We start from the raw sequence: 27,535 nt of genomic DNA, 5'->3' as shown, positions 1-27,535 counted from the left end.
TCCTTGGGCCCAAGACACAATTGTGCCGCTTCACTTTCTTCCACAGCCCGGAATTCTGAAGGCAATACAAATACCATATTAATATCCATACCATCGCAAGTTGGAGAGCCATTTTTAATCATCGGAGACCCTTCATCATCTAGCAGATCATCTTCATCATCACTAGGCGTTGGATTGGGTACATTGACTTGTTTTACTCTCCACTCCTTTCGAACGGGAACCATAGGCTTCCACTCATTGAACAACTTGTCCCTCAATTTTTCGGCTTCCTCCTCCCTCAATTTCTCCATGCGTAGCCTCTGTAATCGTCATTTTTGTGAATTGGAAAGACCCTTTGGGCACCACCGTGGTTGCGGCGTCGTCCCAGGCAGCAAAGACACATTCCTATCAACTTTCTGTATTTCTGAACCATTGCTCAGGTTGGCACAATTTGATATTTTTGGTGCTCCAGAATCAGCATAAGAGGTAATCAAACCAGTTTGTACTGTAGCAGAATCACTATTCATGGATGGTATTGTGACTTCCTTACTGTTTGTTGTTCCTGTAGCCTCATCCTTCTCATGTGTTGTTGTTGTACCCTGTACTCCATTGTTGGCACCTGCAAATTTGCAACCTGGTTGTCTCTCACCTGCAACTGAGCCTGGTCCCTCATTCACATGCTTAGTCTCCTTCACATGCTATACTTTTCGATTAAACTCACCTCTACCATAAGACCAATCCCTTTGACCATAACGGTTATGATTTGGATGTGACAATCTATCAAAGACCGGCCTTCTGTGAGGAGCCCAACCTGGATGAAACTGTCCAAAAGGCATTACCGGAGGAGGCGGCATCCATGGCCCGCACCAAACCCATGGCGGACAAGGAGCAAAATCGAATCCCCAAGGCATAGGCATTGGCGGCCCGTTAAATGGATATGGGGCTGCTGCATGAAAATCTCCACGTCGATATTCTGGCCCAGTAAATCCTTGTTCTGGTGATCTCGGCCGCTTAAAGTTTCTCGGCCGATCAAAATATTTTTGACCAGCCTTGCCATGTTCATACTTAGCCAGAAGTTTATCAAAAGTGACCTTCGGCTTCTCTATCTTTTTTATTGCCTTACTCTTTCTCTCATTAATTTTCCAACGGTCAACTTCGGGGCTCTTTGGTTTGATCATTCTTGGCCTCGCACTTTGCATAGCATTAGAGCCTAATGCTGGCACTGAATTTTAATTGATTCACCACCCCTAGAATTTTTCTCAATCTGCACTTTTCTGGCCACTTCCCCGGTCTCTTCCAGAGACTTTGAGCTACTCTCATCCACCACCATATTTTTCCTCTTGCTGATTTGGCCTGAGATGGCCGAACAAGAACTTTCTTATTCTCAAAATCAATCGTGTTGACAGGGAAAGGATTAGCATCTAATTGCATCCGCTCATCAAACTTCAAACGTCCTACATTAATGGCCGATTGAACCTGTCGACGGAAAACATTACAGTCATTAGTAGCATGAGAATAAGAATTATGCCATTTGCAATAAGCACGCCTTTTTAGTTCTTCTGGTGACGGTATAACATGGCCATTATTCAGTTTAATTTGCTTCCATTGTAACAAATAATCAAAGATCTTATCACACTTGGAAACATCAAATGTATATTTTATTTCTTCCCTCTTATGTGAAATCGGCTTTAGTGCAGAGCAAACAAATGGTTTAGACTTAGAAGCCCAATCTCATTCAGCCACACACATATATGTACCCTCATCATCCGATGACTGAGAATCATACTCAACCATGTTCATACCAGGCCGATCATTTTTACTAGTTTTATCACTAGACCTATGAAAATTTCTAGATTCTTTTGCCCAGCTTTCTTGAGCCAGAGCCTTTTGCAAAACTTGGCTAACATCCACAAAATCATGTCCTTCTAGCTTTTCTTTAAGATGTACAAGCAAACCTGAATAAGCTAGATCAGCAAGATCCCTATCGGAAATTAACAAATTAAAACATCGGTTTCGTGTATCTCTAAACCTTCTAATATATTCAGCAACAGATTCTGTATGCTTCTATTTAACCGATGTTAAATGTGACAATCTGAGTTCATTATCTCCAGTATAAAAATATTCATGAAACTTCTGTTCCAACTGAGACCATGTATGAATAGAATTGGGTGCAAGCGAAGAAAACCAAGAAAAAGTTGTGCCAGATAAGGACAACGGAAATAATCTCAGCTTTAGCACTTCACTAGCACTAGCCTCGCTGCACTGTACAATAAATTGAGCAATATGCTCCAGTGTTGTTCTACCATCTTCTCTCGTAAATTTAACAAACTCCGGTAACCTGAACCCCCTAGGATACTGAAAAGTATCATAATAATCAGGATACGGCTTTCTATAAGCTCGTGCATTCCCCTTTGGTTCCAGCCCAAATGAATCCTTCAAGACATTAGCCAACTATTCCTTAAGATTATCAGCCCCTGTGTGAGGCTCGGACATAGGCCGATCTCGTGCCATGTGTTGTTGTTGCCCTACAGTACTATGTTGTGGAATATTATGGTCATGCTGCAGTGCTTGGTTCGGCTGTGCGGGTGGCAAATTTCTGAAAGAATTATTAAAATTACTAGATGGTAATTGACCATGTGTACTGGTTAAATTCGGAGGTGGCATTGTGGGCATATAATGTATCATAGGCTGGTATGAAGACACAGGAATGCTTGCTGGAATAACATCTACTCGGCTTTGATTATTGATCATAGATGGAACCGAGTTATAAGGGCTAGCTGTAGGACCTGATGAAGAAAATGTAGGAGGTGCATATGCATGCCCTGATCTAGCAACACTTGGTGAAACACTAACAGCCGGACCACTACTATTGTGGTTAGCATACAAATTCATCGGCAAACCATATTGTGGTACTCCAGGGGGTGTGAAGAGCGCCGATGAATCAAAAGGCATAGCCCCGTGCTGCATATTAATAGCATTATTATTTGAAGTTGAAGCATCGGTTGCTAAGGGCTGCCTATCTCTTTCTCTGTTAGAATACGGCACTGATGGCAGCACAGAGTTACTAACTTGCATCTTTTCAAACAGATTTTTAACATGACCAGCGACCATATTGTCTAGATTTCTAACATAATTTTCATGCGTATTATGAACAGATGCACCTACTGATTGATCAATCATAATAGCCATCTCTTCCTTGAGACCATGTGTAATTTCACTTACCGGTCCTACCTTCGATGCTTCGGTGACGGATGGCAGATCAGATCCCTTCATGATGACACCTTGGCGAGTCTTCTGGACGCAGGAAAGCAGTGTATCTTCAAACTCTTGCTTGCCCCGGCGCTGAGCATCTTCAAATTCTTGCAAACGTTGCTCATACTTCTGACGATATTCTTCTGACAACTCATCTAATGTGGGTTTGATGATGTTGCCGGAGTTGAGTTCGGCCTTGTCGTCAGACATGATAGCCGATTGACTCGATTCCCCAGCGGAGTCGCCAAATTGTGTTGATGGCAAAATCGTTTGCACGGCAACACAATAGATCAACAATCTAGCCGGTCTTTTCTTTTGCTGTCTTTTTCTGTATGAGGAACAAAACGGCCTTCTTCTTGTTGATCTCAAAGAAAACTTGATTCTTCTGGACGGATCTTCAACGGATCAACGGCAAACGGAACCTAAGCGACGTCTAGGTCCTGTTTTCCGGGTGCAGCGGCGTAGGGTTGGCCTACTGCCACGGTGATCTCTGAACTTGCAGGCAAGAACAGAGGAGTTGATGGGGGAAAAATGAACGAAAGGAAAGTTGTGCGTGGAAATAAAGTAGATATGTTTTTTGTCGATGTTGGGTGTCCCCTCTACCGACCTCTGCCCTATGTATATATATAGGGCGATCTGGACTTGATCTTTTGAACGATCAGGAGACCGATATGGTTACAATTCTCTTTTACATGATTTGGACCTTATCTATTCATTCAAAATCTGAACAGAATCCTTCTTTTCTTGATAAAAAAACAGTACGACCAGCGACGTCCGCTCCTCTCTGTGCTCCAAAATAATCAGGCATATCTCAACCGTATCCCATCTTCATCTTATACCTGATGGTTGTTTTACGTGAACAAAATTGGAGTCTGAATCTTCAATTTCCTGTACTGACTTACCTCCCAACTCCTTCACCGTTTGGACATCTTCAGTTAAAGAGCAATCTTCAGCTTAGCACATTAGCAGATCAACCTCATTGAAGCTAAGGCTTTGATTCGTGATACATATTTTTAATCTGCCAAATTTGACTATCAACACTTTGCTAACAGTTTCTGAAGATCGTATCTATCATTGCGAGCAAAACGGTCTCTAGCAGTTTCTTCATCCATAACATAACTATCACAACCCTAGAATTTGTTTGCAATAGTTGCATCAGACAGCACCCATGCATCATGTTTAAATTCAAGAAACTTGAATTGAGGGAATTTGAAGCCCTCAAAGTTTTAATTAAAAGAAGGGCAAATAACCCTGGAAAATTCATCCAATGTTTCCAAAATGCTCCTCAACGATGTTTAATATTGTTGGCAAGGGTTTTGGTCCACACCAAAAATATGGAACATTTTTGAGGAATTATTTTGGCCATTTGGATTTAAATCAATAAATATTTGAGTTGGATTTAATTTTTCCTACAAAAGAATTGCAAGTCCAACAATTCTGAAAATTTGCGAGTGGCTTTGGATAATTTGTATCAAGCCACATAAATCTTTTCCGAAGCTACTAAAAATGATTTGGTATAAAATCAAATCAAAACAAATTAAACAAAATAGAAAACAAATAGAAAGTAAATAGAGCAGAGGCTTACATGTGCAGCCCACTTACCTGGTCGGCCCATTGGCCCGATGCTAGTCATCCCTCTCCTCAGGACAGAAGGACGCCGCGCGCGAGCACGCGCCCAGACACCTCCTCTCTGCCTGCTTGACCCCGGCCTCCCTGAGATGCCACGCGACCCCCTGGAGACGTATGGATCCCGCTGCCCCCTCGCTCACTCTCCCTCTTCCCCCTTGCTCTCCCATGCGATGACCGAAGTGGTCGCCGCCGCGCTGTCTTGAACCACCGCGGCCACAACCACCGCCTCGCCTACCCATCCTGTCCTCGAGCTCCGTATCCTCGCACCGAGGCTCTCCGCCGAGCCACGCTTTACCGGACGTGCTACGACGACGACGATGCTGTCATCCTCATCCTCTGCATCCGACCACTGCCGACATTGATTCGCCGCCTACAGGACCTCCCCGACCACTCTGAGCGTCTCTGCGAGATCTCTGTGAGCCCAACGTCGTTTCGCCCTCCTCCCCCTGTTCGTGCATGCCCTCTAGCTATCCACCGCGCGAGTTCCGAGCGCTGCTGTCCGCCATGCCAATGAGGTCCTCGCTCCTGAGCACCTCCGCTTGGTCCAGTGGCACAAGCGTGCTCCTGGTGTCTCCAGGAGGCCGCCTAGCCCCTTTGCTCGCTCCCCTGCTTGCTCTAGTGTCGCGCCCGTGCAGGCAGTAGCTCCGGCCGCCACCCCGCTCACCGTCGTCAGCGACTTCGGCCACCCCAGCACCCGTCGTTGCCACTGTTCGGCGCGCCTCATCGCGCCGTTCCCGCAGAACCCACCCGCACGACCTCCCGTCGCCGGAAACGGCCGGACGAGGACCTCCGCCGTGCCTGATTAGCGTCGGCGGCTAATCGTCAGTTAGCCAACGTGGCCGTCATTAGATTAGGGGCTAACTAACCCTTTTGGATTAACATTAGGCACTTACAGTGGGACCCACTTTGTTAGGTTACTGGTTAACCAAAATAATTAGGCTAACTAATAAAATCAGTGGGCCCACACGTCAGCATTGACCGTGCTGACATGGCCTTTGACCAGGCCCACATGTCTGTGAGCCTAGCCATCACTGTGAGACTGACCAGTGGGACCCACTGGTCAGGTTTGACCTTGGTTGGCCTTTGACTCACTGACGTCACACTGACATAAGGGCGGACGCAGTAAATATTTTCTAGGATTTAAAATAAATCAGAAATGATTTATAAATTCCAGAAAATGCCCAAACCTTCTAAAATTCATAGAATTTCAACCATAACTCTAAATGAAACAAATTATATATGAAAAAGGATCAGAAAAATCCAATCTATCCATCTTTTCGTACCATCTTCATGCATGTTAGAACAACTTATAGATGTTGTTTAGTACAAATCATATGAAGGGCATTTAAAACATCACATATGGAGTTTGAATTTGAATCTTTGATTCAAACCAACTTCATTTAACTTGTTGCTAGTTGCATTAGCTCAAACCACAGCATATTGCCATGTCATGATCATGCATCGTATTGTGCATTGCATTGATTGTGTTCTTCCTTGTTTGCTGGTGTTTGTCCCCTCTCAATAGACGTGGTTCCGACAATGAGATCGATGACACCGATGAACAGCTATACTATCTTCAGAAGTGCCAGGCAAGCAAAACCCCCTTGTTCATTCCGATACAATCCCACTCTCTCGCTCCTGCTCTCTTTTACTGCATTAGGACAACAACGATTCAACTGTTACATGCTATGGTAGTTGAATCCCTTTCCTCTGCATGACCTATTATTGCCATAGTAAATAGATGAAACCCACTAGCATGAGTAGGAGTTGCTTGAGCCCTGATGTGCCCACTCATTCATGCTTGTTTGCCATGCCTACTATTGCTTGGAGTTGTGTCAGGTCTGATTCATCGGGGGTGAATTGGAATGTGTTGAACATGTCCTACTGTTGAGAGCTAAGTGTGTGAACACGATTTGGTAAAGGGAGAGGTGAGAGGCCATGTAGGAGTACATGGTGGGTTGTCTCATTGTAGCCGTCCTCAGGAACTGAGTTCTGTGTTTGTGATCCATGAACAGTTACTACCACGCATTGGAATGCTTAAGTGCGCCTCTCGACTTATTAATCAGCTTGATCTCTGTCCAGGAGTTGCAACTAGTTTCTGGTGTTTGTAGGTAGTTCTAGTAGTCTACCAAGTGGCACCCGGTACAGGTGGGCTTGGGACAGACTAGGTCCAGTGGCACGGTGTACCAAGTGGCACCCGGATGGTGAGCTTGGGAACCCTGCTCACATCGTTTGGGGCCGTGAGCGACACCCCGGCCCGATCTCCTTGCGGATGGAACCCGAATAGGCGATAAACCTAGACGAGAGACTAGTGTGGTTAGTCAGGTCGTGGCCGACACCCTCGCCAGGCTTCCGCTTGAAGGTTGCCGAGATACATTACGTGTACATGGAGGTTAGTGGCGAGAGCGTGTGTGAAGAAGTACACCCCTACAGGGTTAACATCATCTATTCGAATAGCCGTGTCCGTGGTAAAGGACTTCTGGGTTGCCTATACAGTTCATAGACAAGTGAAAGTGGAGACTCTAAAATACGCAAGATAAGCGTGAGTGCTATGGACAGCGTTCTCGTAGGAAGACGGGAGCGGATCCATAGTGGTGTATTGATATGGTGAATATGTGGACTCGTGTGCGCCACCTCAAAAGAGTTACTTGCAGTCGTAGTTCAGGATAGCCACCGAGTCAAAGCCGGCTTGCTGCAAGTAAACCCCACCATCCCCTTTGCTGACAATGATGCATATGTAGTTAGTTCTGATGTAAGTCTTGCTGGGTACATTTGTACTCACGTTTGCCTATTTTATGTTTTTGCAGAGACTTCCGTCTCACTAGTAGTTCCGCGTGGACTTCGACGTTTAGCTTGTTACCTCAGCTATGATCTTGTGCCCTCGGCAGGATCTGGTAGCTAGTCAGGCTTCTCAGCCTTTTTCATTTATAGATGTCTGTACCCAGACATGTTGAGCTTCCGCATGTGCTTTGATTTGTATGCTCTGAATGTTGGGTCATGAGACCCTTGTTTGTAATATCTCGCTCCTCGGAGCCTAATGAATAAAAATACTTGAGTTGTAGAGTCATGTTGTGATGCCATGTTGTATTTGCACATATCGAGCATATTGTGTGTATGTTATTGAAATGCTTGGTATGTGTGGGATCTGACTATCTAGTTGTTTATCCATGGTAGCCTCTCTTACCGGGAAATGTCTCCTAGTGCTTCCACTGAGCCCTGGTAGCTTGCTAGTGCTCTGGAACACTTAGGCTGGCCGGCATGTGTCCTTCTTCGTTCATGTGTCTGTCCCTTCGGGGAAATGTCACGCGGTGTCTACCGGAGTCCTGTTAGCCTGCTACAGCCCGGTTTACTGGAGTCCTGCTATCCCAGTTTCTACAGCCCGGATTCACTCGCTGAAGACCCACACGTTCGTTGCTGGGTCATGTATGCCTGTCCCTATAAGTTAGTGCCACTTTGGGTTTACGACTAGTCATGTCAGCCCGGGCTCCTTGTCAGATGGATGCAAGCGACACTACCATATACATGTGCCAAAAGGCACAAACGGCCCCGGGCCTGGGAAGGTGACACCCGTGGGAATACCGTGTGTGAGGTCGCAAAGTGATATGAAGTGTTAGATGCTAGATCGGTGTGGCATTGAGTCGGGGTCCTAACAGTTTTGGTATCAGAGCTTGACTACCTGTAGGATTACCAAGCCAAACTGGTCGAAGTTGAGTCTAGAAATTCTTTAGTTATATAAGGGAATTGATTGTGGGATGGAACGTAAGGCTCTTTTTACTCCTTATACCTCATGCCCTTCTGATCCTAGTCATCCTATCTTTCCTACGGGGTTAAGAACTATGCTTCTCATCTTTCTATCAGGTTCACGTGTTACTAATCTGTAGACTCATAGGATTGATGGATTCAAGTCTCCGTTCAGTTTCTACTACCTCCGTGTGATGACTGTTGATATCAGAACCTTGATGTTGTGATCTTGAGTGGTTATGCCACCATTTTGCAGGATGTCTCAAATCTTTTTGAGCATTTACAGCCGTTATGCTGTCCGAGTCATCCCAGGTTTCCAAATAGTCTGATGCATTTGCAACTCCCTTCTTTTTGTTCTCGATGTTCCTTTGGGCCAGATTAACACACTAACCAGTGTGTTGAGGTACCTCATTACCTCGACCTATACGTTGGAATTATTATTATGACCCTAGGTGTCTTAGAGTATCACCTAGTGATCTAGCCATGCCTAGAGTTCCCACTGTGATGATTCTGGCAGTCATTTCTGATATGCATCTCGTGATGCCAGTTAGTTTAGTAGGCATTCTACTCCTAGGTTTGAGCCTGAGATTCACCCTACTTACCTCATGTTGATAGTGTTGCTAGTTCCTTTAGGTTATTAGTAACCTTTGTGATAGTTCTCGAGGTTCGTGGTGTATCCTTCTTCCTGATACCATGAACTGCTTATGGCAGAGGTTCCCCGCCGAACCGAAAGATCACAACCAGAGTGCTCTTGACGAGTTCTCAGTTCTATGTTGCTACTCTGCCAGTTCTACCTTCTCTACATGGATTATCTGGAAGAAACCTGTTGAACTTGGTTCGACATACTAATCTATGCGTCCACAACTTAGAAAGTTATATGTTCTTTGAGTTGTCCCTCTTTAGTTGTTTTCTAGCCCTCGTCTATCAATTAATAGTCAGGAGAAGTTATGCTTTCATGTTCCTCGATGCCCACTACTCTTGTGGTCCATCAAGCCATTCTATTCTGGAATGACTAGGAGAAACAAACCCCAGTACCTCATCCATATACAGGATTGGGTCAAAGCAGTTGTGTTCCATAGATCAAATACTAATCCAGCTTTTGTTCTGTTCCACCTTGGAGTGTTACCCTCTTTACGTCGGGATTGTCATGAGAATTGCACCATCTCTTGTGAATTCTTGACGTAGTGATACTTCTCGCCATCATTATTCATTCCTCGGTTCCGTGTTGTCGCAGCCGGAGTGCCGACAAGTGAATCGTGATGTGTGAACTCAATACTCCTAGCAACTCTCTTGCTTGGTAGTTAAAGGACAATAATTTCATTCTTAGCATGTTGGTTATTGAATCATCATTCTAAGATTGATCGTGCTACCTAGTCCATTCTCCTGGTGCACCCCTCGATCGATGAGTTGGGATTATTTCAAATCTTTGCTCTATTGATCATATCGTCTTGCCCTGAAAAGCAAGATTGTTCTCAAGCTTAGTAATGTATCGGTGGTTCGTGATTTTCCAAATATCTTCTTAGAAGTGTTACCAGGTTATCCCCTGACTGTTATGTTGAGCTCGTGATCAAGTTGGTTTTCTTATAAACCACCCCTTCTCCAAGAATCTGTGTTGGATACCCCTGAGCTAGTCGGTTAAGCTGAACAGTAACTTGGAGAGTTGGAAGATAAAAGCTTGCCTAACTTAGTTCATTTCCAAAGGGATATCTTGTGTTTGTGTGTGTTGAAGAAAGTTGATATCTTCATTGATTGATCCTCGTGGTCAATTGTTGGATCTATTGCCTTGTCAAAACTTTGACTTGAGTATGGGCTATCGTCAAGTCATATCAGAACCAACGATGTTCGTAATGTTGTCTTACTCGTGGTTGATCCCTCGAGCATACACCATTACATCTTTTGGTCTGACCAGTGCTATCACCGTGTTCACATGATGGTGGAAGTCCAGTGATATGGAAATTTCGATGACTTGTTGTTGAGCCCATCAGCAGCATTTTGTCTCCTCCATGATTCGTATTGAACATCCAGCTAGTGTTGGAAACTTCTATAAGCATTATCTTCATGATTTGTTCATGAAGCATGTGTTGGATGAAACAAGTGACTTCCTCTGATTCATGTGCATTTGGTGCAAGTTGCTGCTGTGAGTTTGAGAAAGATTGTTTTTGTTTTCTCTGGTACCATCCCAAGTAAGTTATGCATGTGCGAATGTATTCTATGGTTTGGTAGATTAATTACCTCCACTCCATATGTATTCCCTAGCACACCAAGCCACTGACTGATTTGTTCCAGGAGAAGGAGTTCCTTTTAAGAGCTAACCCGGGCTTAATCAAGGACTTCGATATCCTCGATGATGGTTCCCCACCTGAACTCAGTAGCGTTTAACTATAAGACTACTACGTGACCATGCTTGTCTGGGACAACGTGTTCACATGTTTGTAGCAGAACCAGCTCATGTTTTGGAGCCTACTACCATAGTCCATTTCCCGAGAATCTCGCAATGTCGTCTCGTCGATTTGTGTTGCAAACTTTCATTTTTTTTCTTTCTAGACTCGATGAGTCTGGAATATCCTGACACCAACCAGATTTGAATCTCAGGCAGATATGATGGTTAGAGCATTTTCCAAGAACTATAATATTGGTCTCTCGATAACCGGTAAAGTGGATGTCATGGCCAACACACCCAGCCGGAAGACCTATTATTGTAGTATCTCTATTGAAGAAAGTTGGCCACCTCCCCATAAGGATTTCGTAGGATTTACTCCCTAGTTGTTCCTTATGGATTTTTGCGTTCCCAAAGTCCTACCTTTACTTGATGGCCATGTTGATGCTTTTTAAGCATGACCTTGGTAGCTAGAACATCAAGGAGAACATTAGAAGCGGAGTGCTAAATGTCTCTCGGTCGATCATCCAGATTTTGTTTCCTTGGCATTGCTAAGGTAAAATCTGAGAAAAGTGTTTGTCTCCCTTTGCATCCGCGCCTTCCATCAATATCCATCATGGTAGTATGTTGTGTTGCCAGGATCCTTAACACGGATATTGGTAAAGCCCTGATGAATATGGAAATGCTCAAGTTCTTGAGAGCACATGCAAGCAAAATCACCCCTTGTGTTGTCTTCAACAAGGTAATCCACATCGTCCATTCTAGTCTGGTTATGCCATCCCTTCGTACTCCACCAATGATTGTTGGTAATTTGCCTTAGGCTGGTATAGAAAGTCTCAATGATCTCTATATCAAAGGTAATTTTTTTGCCACTTAAGGTACTAATTCTACGAGCCACCTCCTCTAAGATGTCTCGTTATGGTATCATGGCAACTCAACTCCTCGCTACGTTGACAACCATTCACCACCCTCTTTGGTGTGGAATTGTTGTCTACCTAGTGAACCCTCGTCATCTGTTCCACTCCATTCCTCTAGATGTGTGCTTCGTGCCTCAACTCGAGAGATGTTTCAGCGTCTCACTCCATGAGTTAATCCTAAGTTGTCCGATCTTCGAGAAGATCGATCCCTCTAGAGTTTTCCTTATCCTCTCGTTGTCATGTTGGTTGGAGTTCTCATAGAAAGACACCAAGACAAAGATGGTGATCGAGTCGACATTCATAGGAAGTGTAACCTGGATTGTAAAGATTGTGCTAGCTTTGTGTCCCCTCTGTCTTCTTACCTCACGTCTTGAATCTCGGGACGAGATTCTTGTTTAGTGGGGGTGAGTTGTCACAACCCTAGAATTTGTTTGCAATAGTCGCATCAGAGAGCACCCATGCATCATCTTTAAATTCAAGAAACTTGAATTGAGGGAATTCGAAAGCCTCAAAGTTTTAATTAAAAGAAGGGCAAATAACCCTGGAAAGTGCATCCAATTTTTCCAAAATGCTCCTCAACGATGTTTAATATTTTTGGCAAAGGTTTTGGTCCACACCAAAAATGTGGAACATTTTTGAGGAATTATTTTGGCCATTTGGATTTAAATCAATAAATATTTGAGTTGGATTTAATTTTTCCTATAAAAGAATTGCAAGTCCAACAATTCTGAAAATTTGTGAGTGGCTTTGGATAATTTGTATCAAGCCACATAAATCTTTTCCGAAGCTACTAAAAATGATTTGGTATAAAATCAAATCAAAACAAATTAAACAAAATAGAAAACAAACAGAAAGTAAATAGAGCAGAGGCTTACATGTGCAGCCCACTGGCCCGGTGCTAGTCATCCCTCTCCTCAGGACAGAAGGACGCGGCGCGTGTGGCCGGCGCACGCGAGCACGCTCCCGGACACCTCCTCTTTGCCTGCTTGACCCCGGCCTCCCCTGAAATGTCACGCGACCCCCTGGAGACGTCCGATCCCTCTGACCCCTCGCTCACTCTGCCTCTTACCCCTTGCTCTCCCACGCGATGACCGAAGTGGTCGCCGCCACGCCGTGTTGAACCACCGCGGCCACAGCCACCGCCTCGCCTACCCATCCCGTCCTCCAGCTCTGTATCCTCGCACCGAGGCTCTCCGTCGAGCGACGCTTCACCAGACGCGCTACGACGACGACGACGCCGTCGTCCTCATCCTCTGCATCCGACCACCACCGACGTTGATTCGCCGCCTACAGGACCTCCCCGACCACTCTGAGCGTCTATGCGAGATCTCTATGAGCCCCACGTCGTTTCACCCTCCTCCCCCTGTCTGCGCATGCCCTCTAGCTAGCCACTATGCGAGTTCCGAGCGCTACCGTCCGTCATGGCTGATGAGGTCCTCGCTCATGAGCACCTCCGCTCGGTCCAGTGGCACCAGCGTGCTCCTGGTGTCTCCAGAAGGCCGCCTAGCCCCTTTGCTCACTCTAGCACCGTGCCCGTGCAGGCAGTAGCTCCGGCCGCCGCCCCGCTCACCGCCGTCAGTGACTTCGGCCACCCAGCACCCGCCGTTTCCACTGTCCGGTGCGACTCGTCGCGCCGGTCCTGCAGAACCCACTCGCACGACCTCCCGTCGCCGGAAACGGCCGGACGAGGACCTCCGCCATTCCTGATTAGCGCCGGCGGGTAATCGTCGGTTAGCCGACGTGGCCGTCATTAGATTAGGGGCTAACTAACCCTTTTGGATTAACATCAGGCACTGACAGTGGGACCCACTTTGTTAGGTTACTGGTTAACCAAAATAATTATGCTAACTAATAAAATTAGTGGACCCACGCATCAGCATTGACCGTGCTGACGTGGCCTTTGACCGGGCCCACATGTTTGTGAGCCTAGCCATCACTGTGAGATTGACCAGTGGGACCCACTAGTCAGGTTTGACCCTGGCTGGCCGTTGACTCACTGACGTCACACTGACGTCAGGCTGACGCAGTAAATATTTTCTGGGATCTAAAATAAATCAGAAATGATTTATAAATTCCAGAAAATGCCCAAAACTTCTAAAATTCATAGAATTTCAATCATAACTCCAAATGAAACAAATTATATATGAAAAATGATCAGAAAAATCCAATCTATCCATCTGTACCATTTTCATGCATGTTATAACAACTTATAGCTGCTGTTTAGTACAAATCATATGAAGGGCATTTAAAACATCACATATGGAGTTTGAATTTGAATCTTTGATTCAAACCAAGTTCATTTAACTTGCTGCTAGTTGCATTAGCTCAAACCACAGCATATTGCCATGTCATGATCATGCATCATATTATGCATTGCATTGATTGTGTTCTTCCTTGTTTGCCGGTGTTTGTCCCCTCTCGATAGACGTGGTTCCGACAATGAGATCGATGACACTGATGAAGAGATATACTATCTTCAGAAGTGTCAGGCAAGCAAAACCCCCTTGTTCATTCCGATACAATGCCACTCTCTCGCTCCTACTCTCTTTTACTGCATTAGGACAACAACGATTCAACTATTACATGCTGCGGTAGTTGAATCCCTTTCCTATGCATGACCTGTCATTGCCACAGTAAATAGATGAAACCCACTAGCATGAGTAGGAGTTGTTTGAGCCCTGATGTGCCTACTCATTCATGCTTGTTTACCATGCCTGCTATTGCTTAGAGTTGTGTCAGGTCTGATTCATCGGGGGTTTATGGAATGTGGTGAACATGTCCTACTGTTGAGAGCTAAGTGTGTGAGCACGATTTGGTAAAGGTAGCAGTGAGAGGCCATGTACGAGTACATGGTGGGTTGTCTCATTGCAGCCGTCCTCAGGAACTGAGTTCTGTGTTTGTGATCCATGAACAGTTACTACCACGCATTGGAATACTTAAGTGCCCCTCTCGACTTATTAATCAGCTTGATCTCTGTCCAGGAGTTGCAACTAGTTTCTGGTGTTTGTAGGTAGTGCTAGTAGTCTACCAAGTGGCACCCGGTACAGGTGGGCTTGGGACAGACTAGGTCCAGTGGCACGGTGTACCAAGTGGAACCCGGATGGTGGGCTTGGGAACCATGCTCACATCGGTTGGGGCCATGAGCGACACCCCGGCCGGATCTCCTTGCGGATGGAACCCGAATAGGCGATAAACCTAGACGAGAGACTTGTGTGGTTAGTCAGGTCGTGGCCGACTACCTCGCCAGGCTTCTGCTTGAAGGTTGTCGAGATACATCACGTGTACATGGCGGTAACTGGCGAGAGCTTGTGTGAAGAAGTACACCCCTACAGGGTTAACATCATCTATTCGAATAGCAGTGTTCGCGGTAAAGGACTTCTAGGTTGCCTGTACAGTTCATAGACAAGTGAAAATGGATAATCTAAAATACGCAAGATAAGCGTGAGTGCTATGGACGGCGTTCTCGTAGGAAGACGGGAGCGGATCCATAGTGGTGTATTGATATGGTGAATATGTGGTCTCGTGTGCACCACCTCAAAAGAGTTACTTGCAGTCGTAGTTCAGGATAGCCATCGAGTCAAAGCTGGCTTGCTGCAGTTAAACCCCACCATCCCCTTTGCTGACAATGATGCATATGTAGTTAGTTCTGATGTAAGTCTTCCTGGGTACATTTGTACTCACGTTTGCCTATTTTATGTTTTTGCAGAGACTTCCGTCTCACTAGTAGTTCCGCTTGGACTTTGACGTTTAGCTTGTTACCTCAGCTACAATCTTGTGCCATCGGCAGGATCTGGTAGATAGTCAGGCTTCTCAGCCTTTTTCATTTATAGATGTTTGTACCCATATATGTTGAGCTTCCGCATGTGCTTTGACTTGTATGCTCTGAATGATGGGTCATGAGACCCATGTTTGTAATATCTCGCTCCTCGGAGCCTAATGAATAAAAATACTTGAGTTGTAGAGTCATGTTGTGATGCCATGTTGTATTTGCACATATCGAGCATATTGTGTGTATGTTATTGAAATGCTTGGTATGTGTGGGATCTGACTATCTAGTTGTTTATCCGTGGTAGCCTCTCTTACTGGGAAATGTCTCCTAATGCTTCCACTGAGCCCTGGTAGCTTGCTATTGCTCCGGAACACTTATGCTGGCCGGCTTGTGACCTTCTTCATTCATGCGTCTGTCCCTTAAGGGAAATGTCACGCGGTGTCTACCGGAGTCCTGTTAGCCTGCTACATTCCGGTTTACCGGAGTCCTGCTAGCCCAGTTGCTACAGCCCGGATTCACTCACTGAAGACTGACACGTTCGTTGCTGGGTCATGTATGCCTGTCCCTGTAAGTTAGTGCCACTTTGGGTTCACGACTAGTCATGTCAGCCCAGGCTCCTTGTCATATGGATGCTAGCGACACTATCATATACATGTGCCAAAAGGCGCAAACGGTCCCAGGCCTAGTAAGGCGACATCCGTGGGAATACCGTGCGTGAGGCCGCAAAGTGATATGAAGTGTTACATGCTAGATCGGTGTGGCATTGAGTCGGGGTCCTGACAATAACCCTCAGGCACAATAGGCAATTCATATCTAGGGGGAGAATCTTCATCATCACTTTCATTAATATCATCGGTTTCAATAATTTCATGCTCTCTAACCCTAGCAAGTTGTTCATCCAAAAATTCACCTAATGGCACAATATTATCAAGCAGAGAAGTAGTTTCATCATAAGCATCATGCATAGCAGAAGTGGCACCATCAATAACATGCGACATACCAGAATTAATAGCAGGTGCAGGTGTCGCAAGTTTACTCAAAACAGAAGGAGAATCAAGTGCAAAGCTAGATGGCAGTTCCTTACCTCCCCTCGTAGTTGAGGGGAAAATCTTGGTTCTTTCATCTTTCAAGTTCCTCATAGTGATCAGCAGATATAAATCCCAAGTGACTCAAAGAATAGAGCTATGCTCCCCGGAAACGGCGCCAGAAAAAGGTCTTGATAACCCACAAGTATAGGGGATCGCAACAGTTTTCGAGGGTAGAGTATTCAACCCAAATTTATTGGTTCGACAAAAGGGGAGCCAAAGAATATTCTCAAGTATTAGCAGCTGAGTTGTCAATTCAACCACACCTGAAAGACTTAATATCTGCAGCAAAGTATTTAGTAGCAAAGTAGTATGGAAGTAACAGTAACGGTGGCGAAAGTAACAGTAGTAGTTTTGTAGCAACCGTAACAATGGCAACGGAGAAGTAACTAAGCAAAGATCAATATGTGAAAAGTTCGTAGGCAATGGATCAATGATGGATAATTATGTCGGATGCAATTCATCATGCAACAGTTATAACATAGGGTGACACAGAACTAGCTCCAGTTCATCAATGTAATGTAGGCATGAATTCCGAATATAGTCATACATGCTTATGGAAAAGAACTTGCATGACATCTTTTGTCCTACCCTCCCATGGCAGCGGAGTCCTATTGGAAACTAAGGGATATTATGGCCTCCATTTAATAGAGTACCGGACCAAAGCATTAGCACTTAGTGAATACACGAACTCCTCAAACTACAGTCATCACCGAGAAGTGTCCCGACTATTGTCACTCCGGGGTTTGCCCGATTATAACACGTAGTAGGTGACTATAACTTGCAAGATAGGATCACGAACTCACATATATTCATGAAAACATAATAGGTTCTGATCTGAAATCATGGCACTCAGGCCCTAGTGACAAGCATTAAGCATGGCAAAGTCATAGCAACATCAATCTTAGAACATAATGGATATTAGGGATCAAACCAAACTAACTCGATTACATGGTAAATCTCATCCAACCCATCACCGTCCAGCAAGCCTAGGATGTAATTACTCACGCACGGCGGTGAGCATCATGAAATTGGTGATGGAGGATGGTTGATGATGACAATGGCGACGGATTCCCCTCTCCGAAGCCCCGAATGTACTCTAGATCAGCCCTCCCAAGGAAGATTAGGGCTTGGCGGCGGCTCCGTGTTGTAAAACACGATGAGTCCTTCTCTCTGATTTTTCTCTCCCTGAAAGTGAATATATAGAGCTAGAGTTGAGGTCAGTGGAGGTCCAGGGAACCCACGAGGCAGGGGGCGCGCCTTGCACCAATATTTTTTATTGATTCTTTCACCAATATTTTTTATTAATTCCAAAACGTGACTCCATGGAGTTTCAGGTCATTCCGAGAACTTCTATTTCTGCACAAAAATAACACCATGGCAATTCTGCTGAAAACAGCGTCAGTCCGGGTTATTTCCATTCAAATCATGCAAGTTAGAGTCCAAAATAAGGGAAAAAGTGTTTGTAAAAGTAGATACGTTGGAGACGTATCATCCATCCACCTTGTGGTCACGGGTGAATTCCGTGATCATGGAGTGGTTGGCACTAAGTCCATGTTCCACCATCCCTTGGCACTTGAAGTGCCTCGAGCCTCGCCTCCATGCTTCCTGTCTTTTTGGCCCTTGAACGTTCTAGATGTGGAGCACCCCCTCACACATCTCAATGGCTTGAGGGTGCCTCATCACCTCCGGTAGGTACGGGTTGATGACATTTTCATAAAACTTGTCCTTGGAAGAGCTTGGTGGAGGCATGGCGATCTTGTTCTTTCGGCGTCCTAGGAACGGGGGTACCCAGACTTGCCTGCCTGCCGCCCACGGCATGGCTCCATCGACGGCCTGGTACGGCCCAGCTTCAACATCAACAACTCAAGACCCTAGCGAGGGGGCAAGCCTCGCGAGGTGGACGACACCAAGACCTCCGTGTGGGGTGGCCTCCCCAATCTGGCTCCCGAGGAGCGGAGATATCTATGCAAGGCTCACCTCGCGAGGTCAGATGACGTGAGCCATGATGACCAAGGCCAGGTGGGCGCCAACGGGCGCAGTGTACTAGTTTCCTCTTCGGTGATAAGGTGGCAAGCACAGGCGCAGGGCCCCAAGGAATCAGCCAAAGTTTTCCATTCCGGTGCAAAAGGACCAAGACCACTAGGACAGCAGGACGAAGGTCATCGCCAAGCCCACCACGGCATCACCACTAGAGGCTTTTGCAGGCGAAGACCACTTTTGTCTGGATAGCATGTACTAGTTGTCCCCTTCAAATCTGGCCGTTGTTGGATCCCTTTGCGCCCACATTTGGGAAGAGGACCAAGGCCCCTATAAATAGAGCAGCACCACCACCGTAATAGGGGGGATGATTCAGATCATCTCACACCCACCAGCTCATCGAGCCCAAGAACACTCCTCCTCCTGAGGTTGTTCACCCACTGTACTAGTTCATCCTCAGCCCCACGAGTCCAATCCACCACAAAGCAGGAGTAGGGTTTTACACCGCAAGGTGGCCCAGACCTGGGTAAACTGCTGTGTCTTCCTTCCATTCGGTTTGTCGAGCTAGGCCATGAGATTAGCAAGCAGGCAGACTGGGAAGGATGAGTTCTTCGCTCGCACCATAGAGTTTGAACCTCTCAAGGGTCTGCGAAACCCGTGATCCGACATTTGGCACGCCAGGTAGGGGAGCGTTGGAGCCTCTCTTCCGCCGATCGACTCGCCATCGCTCCACCGCTTCCATGGCGGACGTCCGTTGAACCCGTGTTGAGCGTCGAGCCACCCTCGCCGCTCGCGTCGCCCAGATGGCGCCTGACAGCGGGCCTCCCCGCCGTTCCACGTTGCCTGCCGCCAATGCCGCCACCTTCCTAGTGGGGCACGAGTAGCAACCTTCGTTGCTGCACCCCTCTGTGCGGCGTGATGGGTGCACCGCTACCCCGTTGCGGACTCCGGTTGGTTCATCATCCCATGCTCGTCATGGCCCGGCCGACACGCAGGATGCGCTACTCATGGCGCATGAGCTCCTGCGCTACCGCCCCGTCGACAATCTCAACGAAGACTGGCTGGACCCCATCACCAAGCTCGTCAGTGTCGCCGGGGGCTCTCCTGCACCGTCTCTCTCATTGCCTCGCCCGCCACCTGTTGCAGGTGACTTAGCCCACGGAGCGCCTCCTCCACCTCCCGTCAAGAAGTCACCCTCTGGCTGAGGCGTGAGGCCCTGCGGCCCGACCCGCCGCACAGGGCGCCGGCGCATGAGGAAGAAAGCTGCCAGGTGGTCCAGCGGCCACTAGGAGAGGCGCGTGCGCTTCTAGCACTGTCGCGTCAAGACCGCGTGCCGCCTATGGTGGTGGCGCATGAGCTTCAAGATCAAGTTCCACCTCCACGACGGGCGCCCATGACCACAGCGGGTTGCCGTGCCTTCACTCCGAAGCTGCGCAGCGTCGTCTGGCCTGGGAAGTTCAAGCCTGACCTGCCTCTAAGCTACGATGGCACCCCCGAGCCTACTGAGTTCCTGTAGCTCTAGAGCTAAGAATCGAGGCCGCCAACGGCGATGAGAAGGTTATGGTGAACTAATTTCCCATGGCCCTCAAGGATGGCGCACGTTCATGGCTTCTGAACCTGCCTATGGGATCTATCTCCTCCTGGGGCGAGATGCGCGACCGTTTCGTCGCTAACTTTCAGGGCACTCGCGACTGCTCGCCGGCCGCGTGTGACCTGCGGCGCATCAAGTAGCAGCCTGGCGAGACCTTGCAGAAGTACATCCAGCGCTTCAACAGTATTCGTCTCAAGATCCCCAAGGTGTCGGATGAGGCCATCATATCCACGCTTAGTGATGGCGTCCGCGACATCAAGATGAAGGAGGAGCTTGCCATACACGAGGACCTATGCACGGCCCTGGAGATGTTCAACATGGCGACCAAGTGCACAAGAGCTGAGGAAGGACATCTCTCCCTCCTCGAGCTCCCGGAGGCTGACCCAGAGGACAAGAAAGCCAAGGCCAAGGATGTGAAGTGCAAGGGGGCAGCCATGCTCGTGGCAGAACCAGAGATGAAGCATGGCTGCAATCACCTAGAGTCATCCAAGGGCAGCCGGCCGTTCTGCGTCTTCCACAACGTGCACAACCACAACACCAACGACTGTCAGGAGCTCAGGCCCATCCGCGACGGGCGCCTTGGCCGTTGCCTCGAGTGCAATGATTGAGGCTACAGCCACGGAGGAGGCTGAAGTGGAGGACGCTGGGATGATCATGTCCCCCGCCAGGAGTGGCACGATCAGCCTCGTGAGGATCACTGGCAGGGCCAGCCATGCGAGGGCCCCTAGAGGGATCAGCCTCACGAGGACCGCCCTCGGGGCAACGCTGGTCTCCATCTACTGCCACCACCACCAAGAAGGAACGACCACCACCACCAGGATGAGGGGGCTGGGGGCTTCCAGGAACCTCGTGCCATCGACTGCATCCTGGGCAGCGCTCAGGCCCTTCCTCTCATCGCATCTTCAAGCAGTTTGCCTATGAGGTGAACGCGGCACTCCCCAAGCTCGGGGTCACGCGTCCACTCAGGTGGTCCAAGTGCACCATCACCTTCATCTCGTCCGACTAGCTCAAGTGTGCGGCAACTATCGCTGCCCTCCCGATGCTCTGCTCACCCGTCATCAGCAACGTCCTCGTCACCAAGACCCTCATCGACGGTGGTGCGGGGCTCAATGTTCTGTCCATCAAAACATTCGATCGCCTCCAAGTGTCCTATGACCAGCTGCGGCCCACCAAGCCTTTCTCAGGAGTGACCGACGGCTCCACCACCCAGTGCGGCTCCTTGTCCTGGCTAGGACAGCAAGCTGCGGTCAAAATCCCAAGGCTCAACAGGGCCGCATCTCATGAGCGCCCCTGGCCGTCCCGCGTCGGCCGGTGCGAGGGTCCCCTTCACAGCTATGTTTGCATGCCTTTTGGTTTGCCGAACGCAATTGTTGCATTCCAGCGCCACATGCGGAGCATCTTAGCGGCTCAGGAGGACAGGCACCATGCAGTCCTGGCAGAGATGGCGACAGTTCTTCACGAGCTTCCCGGGCCCCCGGAGCCTCCTGAGGTTCATGAGCTAGGTGGCTCATGAGGAGCGACTTCTTCAGCACGCATCGTCAGCTACTTCAACATATCTTTAGCAATGGTGAAAGGTGACATTTTCTGATTTGTTCAGTTGGGGGCGCCCCTCGGGCTACAATATCCCCAGACCGCATGGGCCTGTCTCTACGGCATGTATCCTTTTGCATCTTTAATTCACTCTGTTGGGGGCGCCCCTTGGGTTGCATCCTCCCCAGGCCACATGGGTTTGTCCCTGTGGCATGTATCGTTTTTCGCATCTATTAGAGCTAGCTTACCTCCTTACATGAATTTCTTTATGATTATCATCTGCCTGTCCAGTGCTTCGTTGCCATGAACGCCGTGTGCCCTTGCAAGCCCACCCACGACCGCCTCATGATTAAGGGCGGGCACGGTGTCTATGCTCGGGTCCGACCCTGCAGTGTTGGTAAACCCAAGAGGCTGAGCTCTGGCTCTCGGGCTATCTCCCGTGCACGTCACCTCCCATGGTCATTGGTGCCTTGCTCTCGCACGAGCTAATCGCGGGCGGACGAGCTAGGGCACGCGACCTGGTGCCTCGTCACCATGGGAGCCGTGCGCCGGTTGTCTTTCTTTAGGACTTTCGCATGAGAAGACTGGGCACGACGTCTGTGCTCGGGTCTGTCCCTGCAGCATCGATAAACCCAACGACCGAACTTTGTCTGGCGGGCCGGCCCCGTTCACGTCACCTCCTGGGTATTGGGGAACGTAGCATGCAATTTCAAAAAAAAATCTATGCTCACGCAAGATCTATCTAGGAGATGCATAGCAACGAGAGGGGTGTCCATGTACCCTCGTAGACTGAAAGTGGAAGTGTTAGGTAAACGCGGTTAACATAGTAGAACACCTTCACGATCCAACCGATCTAATACCAAACGTACGACACCTCCGAGTTCAGCACACGTTCAGCTCGATGACGTCCCTCAAACTCTTGATTCAGCAGAGGGTCGAGGGAGAGTTCCGTCAGCACGACGGCATGGTGACGGTGATGGTGATGTGATCCGCGCAGGGCTTTGCCTAAGTACTACGATGCTATGACCGGAGGAGTAAAGTGTGAAAGGGGGCACCGCACACGGCTAAGAGAACAATTGATGTGCTATGGGGTACCCCCTGCCCCCGTATATAAAGGAGGGAAGGAGGAGGAGGCTGACCAGGAGGCGTGCGCCATGGGGGGGGTCCTACTAGGACTCCACTCCTAGTAGGATCCCCCCCCCCTTTTCCTTTCTTCACCGAAGGGGAAAAGGAAGGAGAGGGAGAGGGAGAGGGAAATTGTGGCGCCACCCCCTCCCCTAGTCCAATTCGGACTGCCATGGGGGGGCGTGCGGCCACCCCCGGCGGCCCTCCTCTCTCACCACTAAGGCCCATGTAGGCCCATTAATTCCTCCGGGGGGTTCCGGTAACCCCTCGGTACTCCGGTAAAATACCCGAACCACTCAAAACCATTCCGATATCCAAATACTACCTTCCAATATATGAATATTTATCTCTTGACTATTTCGAGAGTCCTCGTCATGTCCGTGATCTCATCCGGGACTCTGAACAAACTTCGGTCACCAAAACACTAAACTCATAATACAAATCGTCAGTGAACGTTAAGCGTGCGGACCCTACAGGTTCGAGAACTATGCAGGCGTGACCGAGACACATCTCCGGTCAAACCAATAGCAGAGCCTGGAAGCTCATATTGGTTCCTACATATTCTACGAAGAACTTTATCGGTCAAACCGCAATAACAACATACGTTATTCCCTTCGTCATCGGTATGTTACTTTCCATAGATTCGATCATCGGTATCATCATGCCTAGTTCAATCTCGTTACCGGCAAGTCTCTTCTCTTGTTCCATAATGCATCATCCCGCAACTAACCATTAGTCACATTGGTTGCAAGCTTATAGTGATGTGAGTTACAGAGAGGGCCCAGAGATACCTCTCTGATACTCAGAGTGACAAATCCTAATCTTGATCTATGCCAACCCAACAATCACCTTCGGAGACACCTATAGAGCATCTTTATAATCGCCCAGTTACGTTGTGATGTTTGATAGCACACAAGTTGTTCCTACGCTATTTGGGAGTTGCATAATCTCATAGTCAGAGGAATATGTATAAGTCATGAAGAAAGCAATAGCAATAAAACTTAAAGATTATTATGCTAAGCTAAGGATGGGTCTTGTCCATCACATAATTCTCTAATGATGTGATTCCGTTCATCAAATGACAACAGATGTCTATGGTTAGGAAACTTAACCATCTTTGATTAACGAGCTAGTCAAGTAGAGGCATACTAGGGACACTTTGTTTTTGTCTATGTATTCACACAAGTACTAAGTTTCCGGTCAATACAATTCTAGCATGAATAATAAACATTTATCATGATATAAGGAAATATAAATAACAACTTTATTATTGCCTCTAGGGCATATTTCCTTCAGTCTCCCACTTGCACTAGAGTCAATAATCTAGATTACATAGTAATGATTCTAACTCCCATGGAGTCTTGGTCCTGATCATGTTTTGCTCGTGGAAGAGGCTTAGTTAACGGGTCTGCAACATCAAATCTGTATGTATCTTGCAAATCTCTATGTCTCCCTCCTTGACTTGATCGTGGATGGAGTTGAAGCGTCTCTTGATGTGTTTGGTTCTCTTGTGAAATATGGATTCCTTCGCTAAGACAATTGCTCCAGTATTGTCACCAAAGATTTTCATTGGACCCGATGCACTAGGTATTACACCTAGATCGGATATGAACTCCTTCATCCAGACTCCTTCGTTTGCTTCTTCCGAAGTAGCTATGTACTCCGCTTCACACGTAGATCCTGCCACGACGCTCTCCATGGAACTGTACCAACTGACAGCTCCACCATTCAATATAAATATGTATCCGGTTTGCGACTTAGAGTCATCTAGATTAGTGTCAAAGCTTGCATCGACGTAACCATTTACAACAAGCTCTTTGTCACCAACATAAACAAGAAACATATCCTTAGTCCTTTTCAGGTATTTCAGGATGTTCTTGACCGTTGTCCAGTGATCCACTCCTGGATTACTTTGGTACCTCCCTGCTAAACTTATAGCAAAGCACACATTAGGTCTGGTACATAGCATTGCATACATGATAGATCCTATGGCTGAGGCATAGGGAATGACTTTCATTTTCTCTCTATCTTCTGTAGTGGTTGGGCATTGAGTCTGACTCAATTTCACACATTGTAACATAGGCAAGAACCCTTTCTTTGAATGATCCATTTCGAACTTCTTCAAAACTTTATCAAGGTATGTGCTTTGTGAAAGTCCAATTGAGCGTCTTGATCTATCTCTATAGATCTTGATGCCCAATATATAAGAAGCTTCACATATAATACTAGAAATGCTACAGAGCTCCCACTCACTTTCTTGTAAATACAGGCTTCTCCAAAAGTCTGTATAAAACCATGTGCTTTGATCACACTATCAAAGTGTATATTCCAACTCCGAGAGGCTTGCACCAATCCATAAATGGATCGGTAGAGCTTGCACACTTTATTAGCACCTTTAGGATCGAGAAAACCTTCTGGTTGCATCATATACAACTCTTCTTTAAGAAATCCATTAAGGAATACAGTTTTGACATCCATTTGCCAAATTTCATAATCATAAAATGCGGCAATTTCTAACATGATTCGGACAGACTTAAGCATCGCTACGGGTGAGAAGGTCTCATCGTAGTCAACACCTTGAACTTGTCGAAAACCTTTCGCAAAAGTCGAGCTTTGTAGATAGTAACATTACCGTCAGCGTCAGTCTTCTGCTTGAAGATCCATTTATTCTCTATGGCTTGCCGATCATCGGGCAAGTCAACCAAAGTTCACACTTTGTTCTCATACATGGATCCCATCCAGATTTCATGGCCTCAAGCCATTTTGCAGACTCTGGGCTCATCATCACTTCCTCATAGTTTGTAGGTTCGTCATGGTCTAGTAACATGACTTCCAGAACAGGATTACCATACCACTGGCGCGGAACGTACTCTGGTTGACCTACGAGGTTTGGTAGTAACTTGATCTGAAGTTTCCTGATCATCATCATTAACTTCCTCACTAATTGGTGTAGGAATCACTGGAACTGGTTTCTGTGATGAACTACTTTCCAATTCGGGAGAAGGTACAATTACCTCATCAAGTTATACGTTCCTCCCACTCACTTCTTCTGAGAGAAACTCCTTCTCTAGAAAGGATCCATTCTTAGCAACGAATATCTTGCCTTCGGATCTATGATAGAAGGTATACCCAACAGTTTTCTTTGGGTATCCTATGAAGACACATTTCTCCTATTTGGGTTCGAGCTTATCAGGTTGAAGCTTTTTCACATAAGCATCGCAGCCCCAAACTTTAAGAAATGACAGCTTAGGTTTCTTGCCAAACCACAGTTCATATGGTGTCGTCTCAACGGATTTAGATGGTGCCCTATTTAACGTGAATGCAGCTGTCTCTAAAGCATAACCCTAAAACGATAGTGGTAAATCGGTAAGAGACATCATAGATCACACCGTATCTAATAAAGTATGGTTACGACATTCGGACACACCGTTACGTTGTGGTGTTCCAGGTGGCGTGAGTTGTGAAACTATTCCACATTGTTTCAAATGAAGACCAAACCCGTAACTCAAATATTCACCTCCACGATTAGATTGTAGAAACTTTATTTTCTTGTTACGATGATTTTCCACTTCACTCTAAAATTCTTTGAACTTTTCAAATGTTTCAGACTTATGTTTCATTAAGTGGATATACCCATATTTGCTCAAATCATCTGTGAAGGTCAGAAAATAATGATACCCGCTGCGAGCCTCAACACTCATCGGACCGCATACATCAGTATGTATTATTTCCAATAAGTCAGTGGCTCACTCCATTGTTCCGGAGAACGGAGTCTTAGTCATCTTTCCCATGAGGCATGGTTCGCAAGCATCAAGTGGTTCATAATCAAGTGATTCCAAAAGCCCACTAGCATGGAGTCTCTTCATGCGGTTTACAACAATATGACCTCAACGACAGTGCCACAAATAAGTTGCACTATCATTATTAACTTTGCATCTTTTGGCTTTAGTATTATGAATATGTGTATCACTACGATCAAGATTCAACAAAAATAGACCACTCATCAAGGGTGCATGACCATAAAATATATTACTCATATAAATAGAACAACCATTATTCTCTGATTTAAATGAATAACCACCTCACATCAAACAAGATCCAGATATAATGTTCATGCTTAACGCTGGCACCAAATAACAATTATTCAGGTCTAAAACTAATCCTGAAGGTAGATGTAGAGGTAGTGTCCCGACGGCGATCACATCAACCTTGGAACCATTTACGACGCGCGTCATAACCTCGTCCTTGGCCAATCTTTGTTTAATCTGTAGCCCCTGTTTCGAGTTGCAAATATGAGCAACAGAACCAGTATCAAATACCCAGGGACTACTACAAGCATTAGTAAGGTGCAAATCAATAACATGTATATCAAATATACCTTTCACTTTGCCATCCTTCTTATCCGCCAAATACTTGGGGCAGTTCCGCTTCCAGTGACCAATCCCTTTGCAGTAGAAGCACTCAGTTTTAGGCTTAGGTCCAGACTTGGGCTTCTTTCCTTGAGCAGCAACTTCCTCGCTATTCTTCTTGAAGTTCCCCATCTTCCATTTTCCCTTTTTC

The sequence above is a fragment of the Triticum aestivum genome, chromosome 1B (genome assembly GCF_018294505.1).
Source record: "Triticum aestivum cultivar Chinese Spring chromosome 1B, IWGSC CS RefSeq v2.1, whole genome shotgun sequence".
Taxonomy (NCBI): Eukaryota; Viridiplantae; Streptophyta; class Magnoliopsida; order Poales; family Poaceae; genus Triticum; species Triticum aestivum.
The sequence above is the reverse complement of the archived record's forward strand: the minus strand, read 5'-3'. Positions refer to the sequence as shown.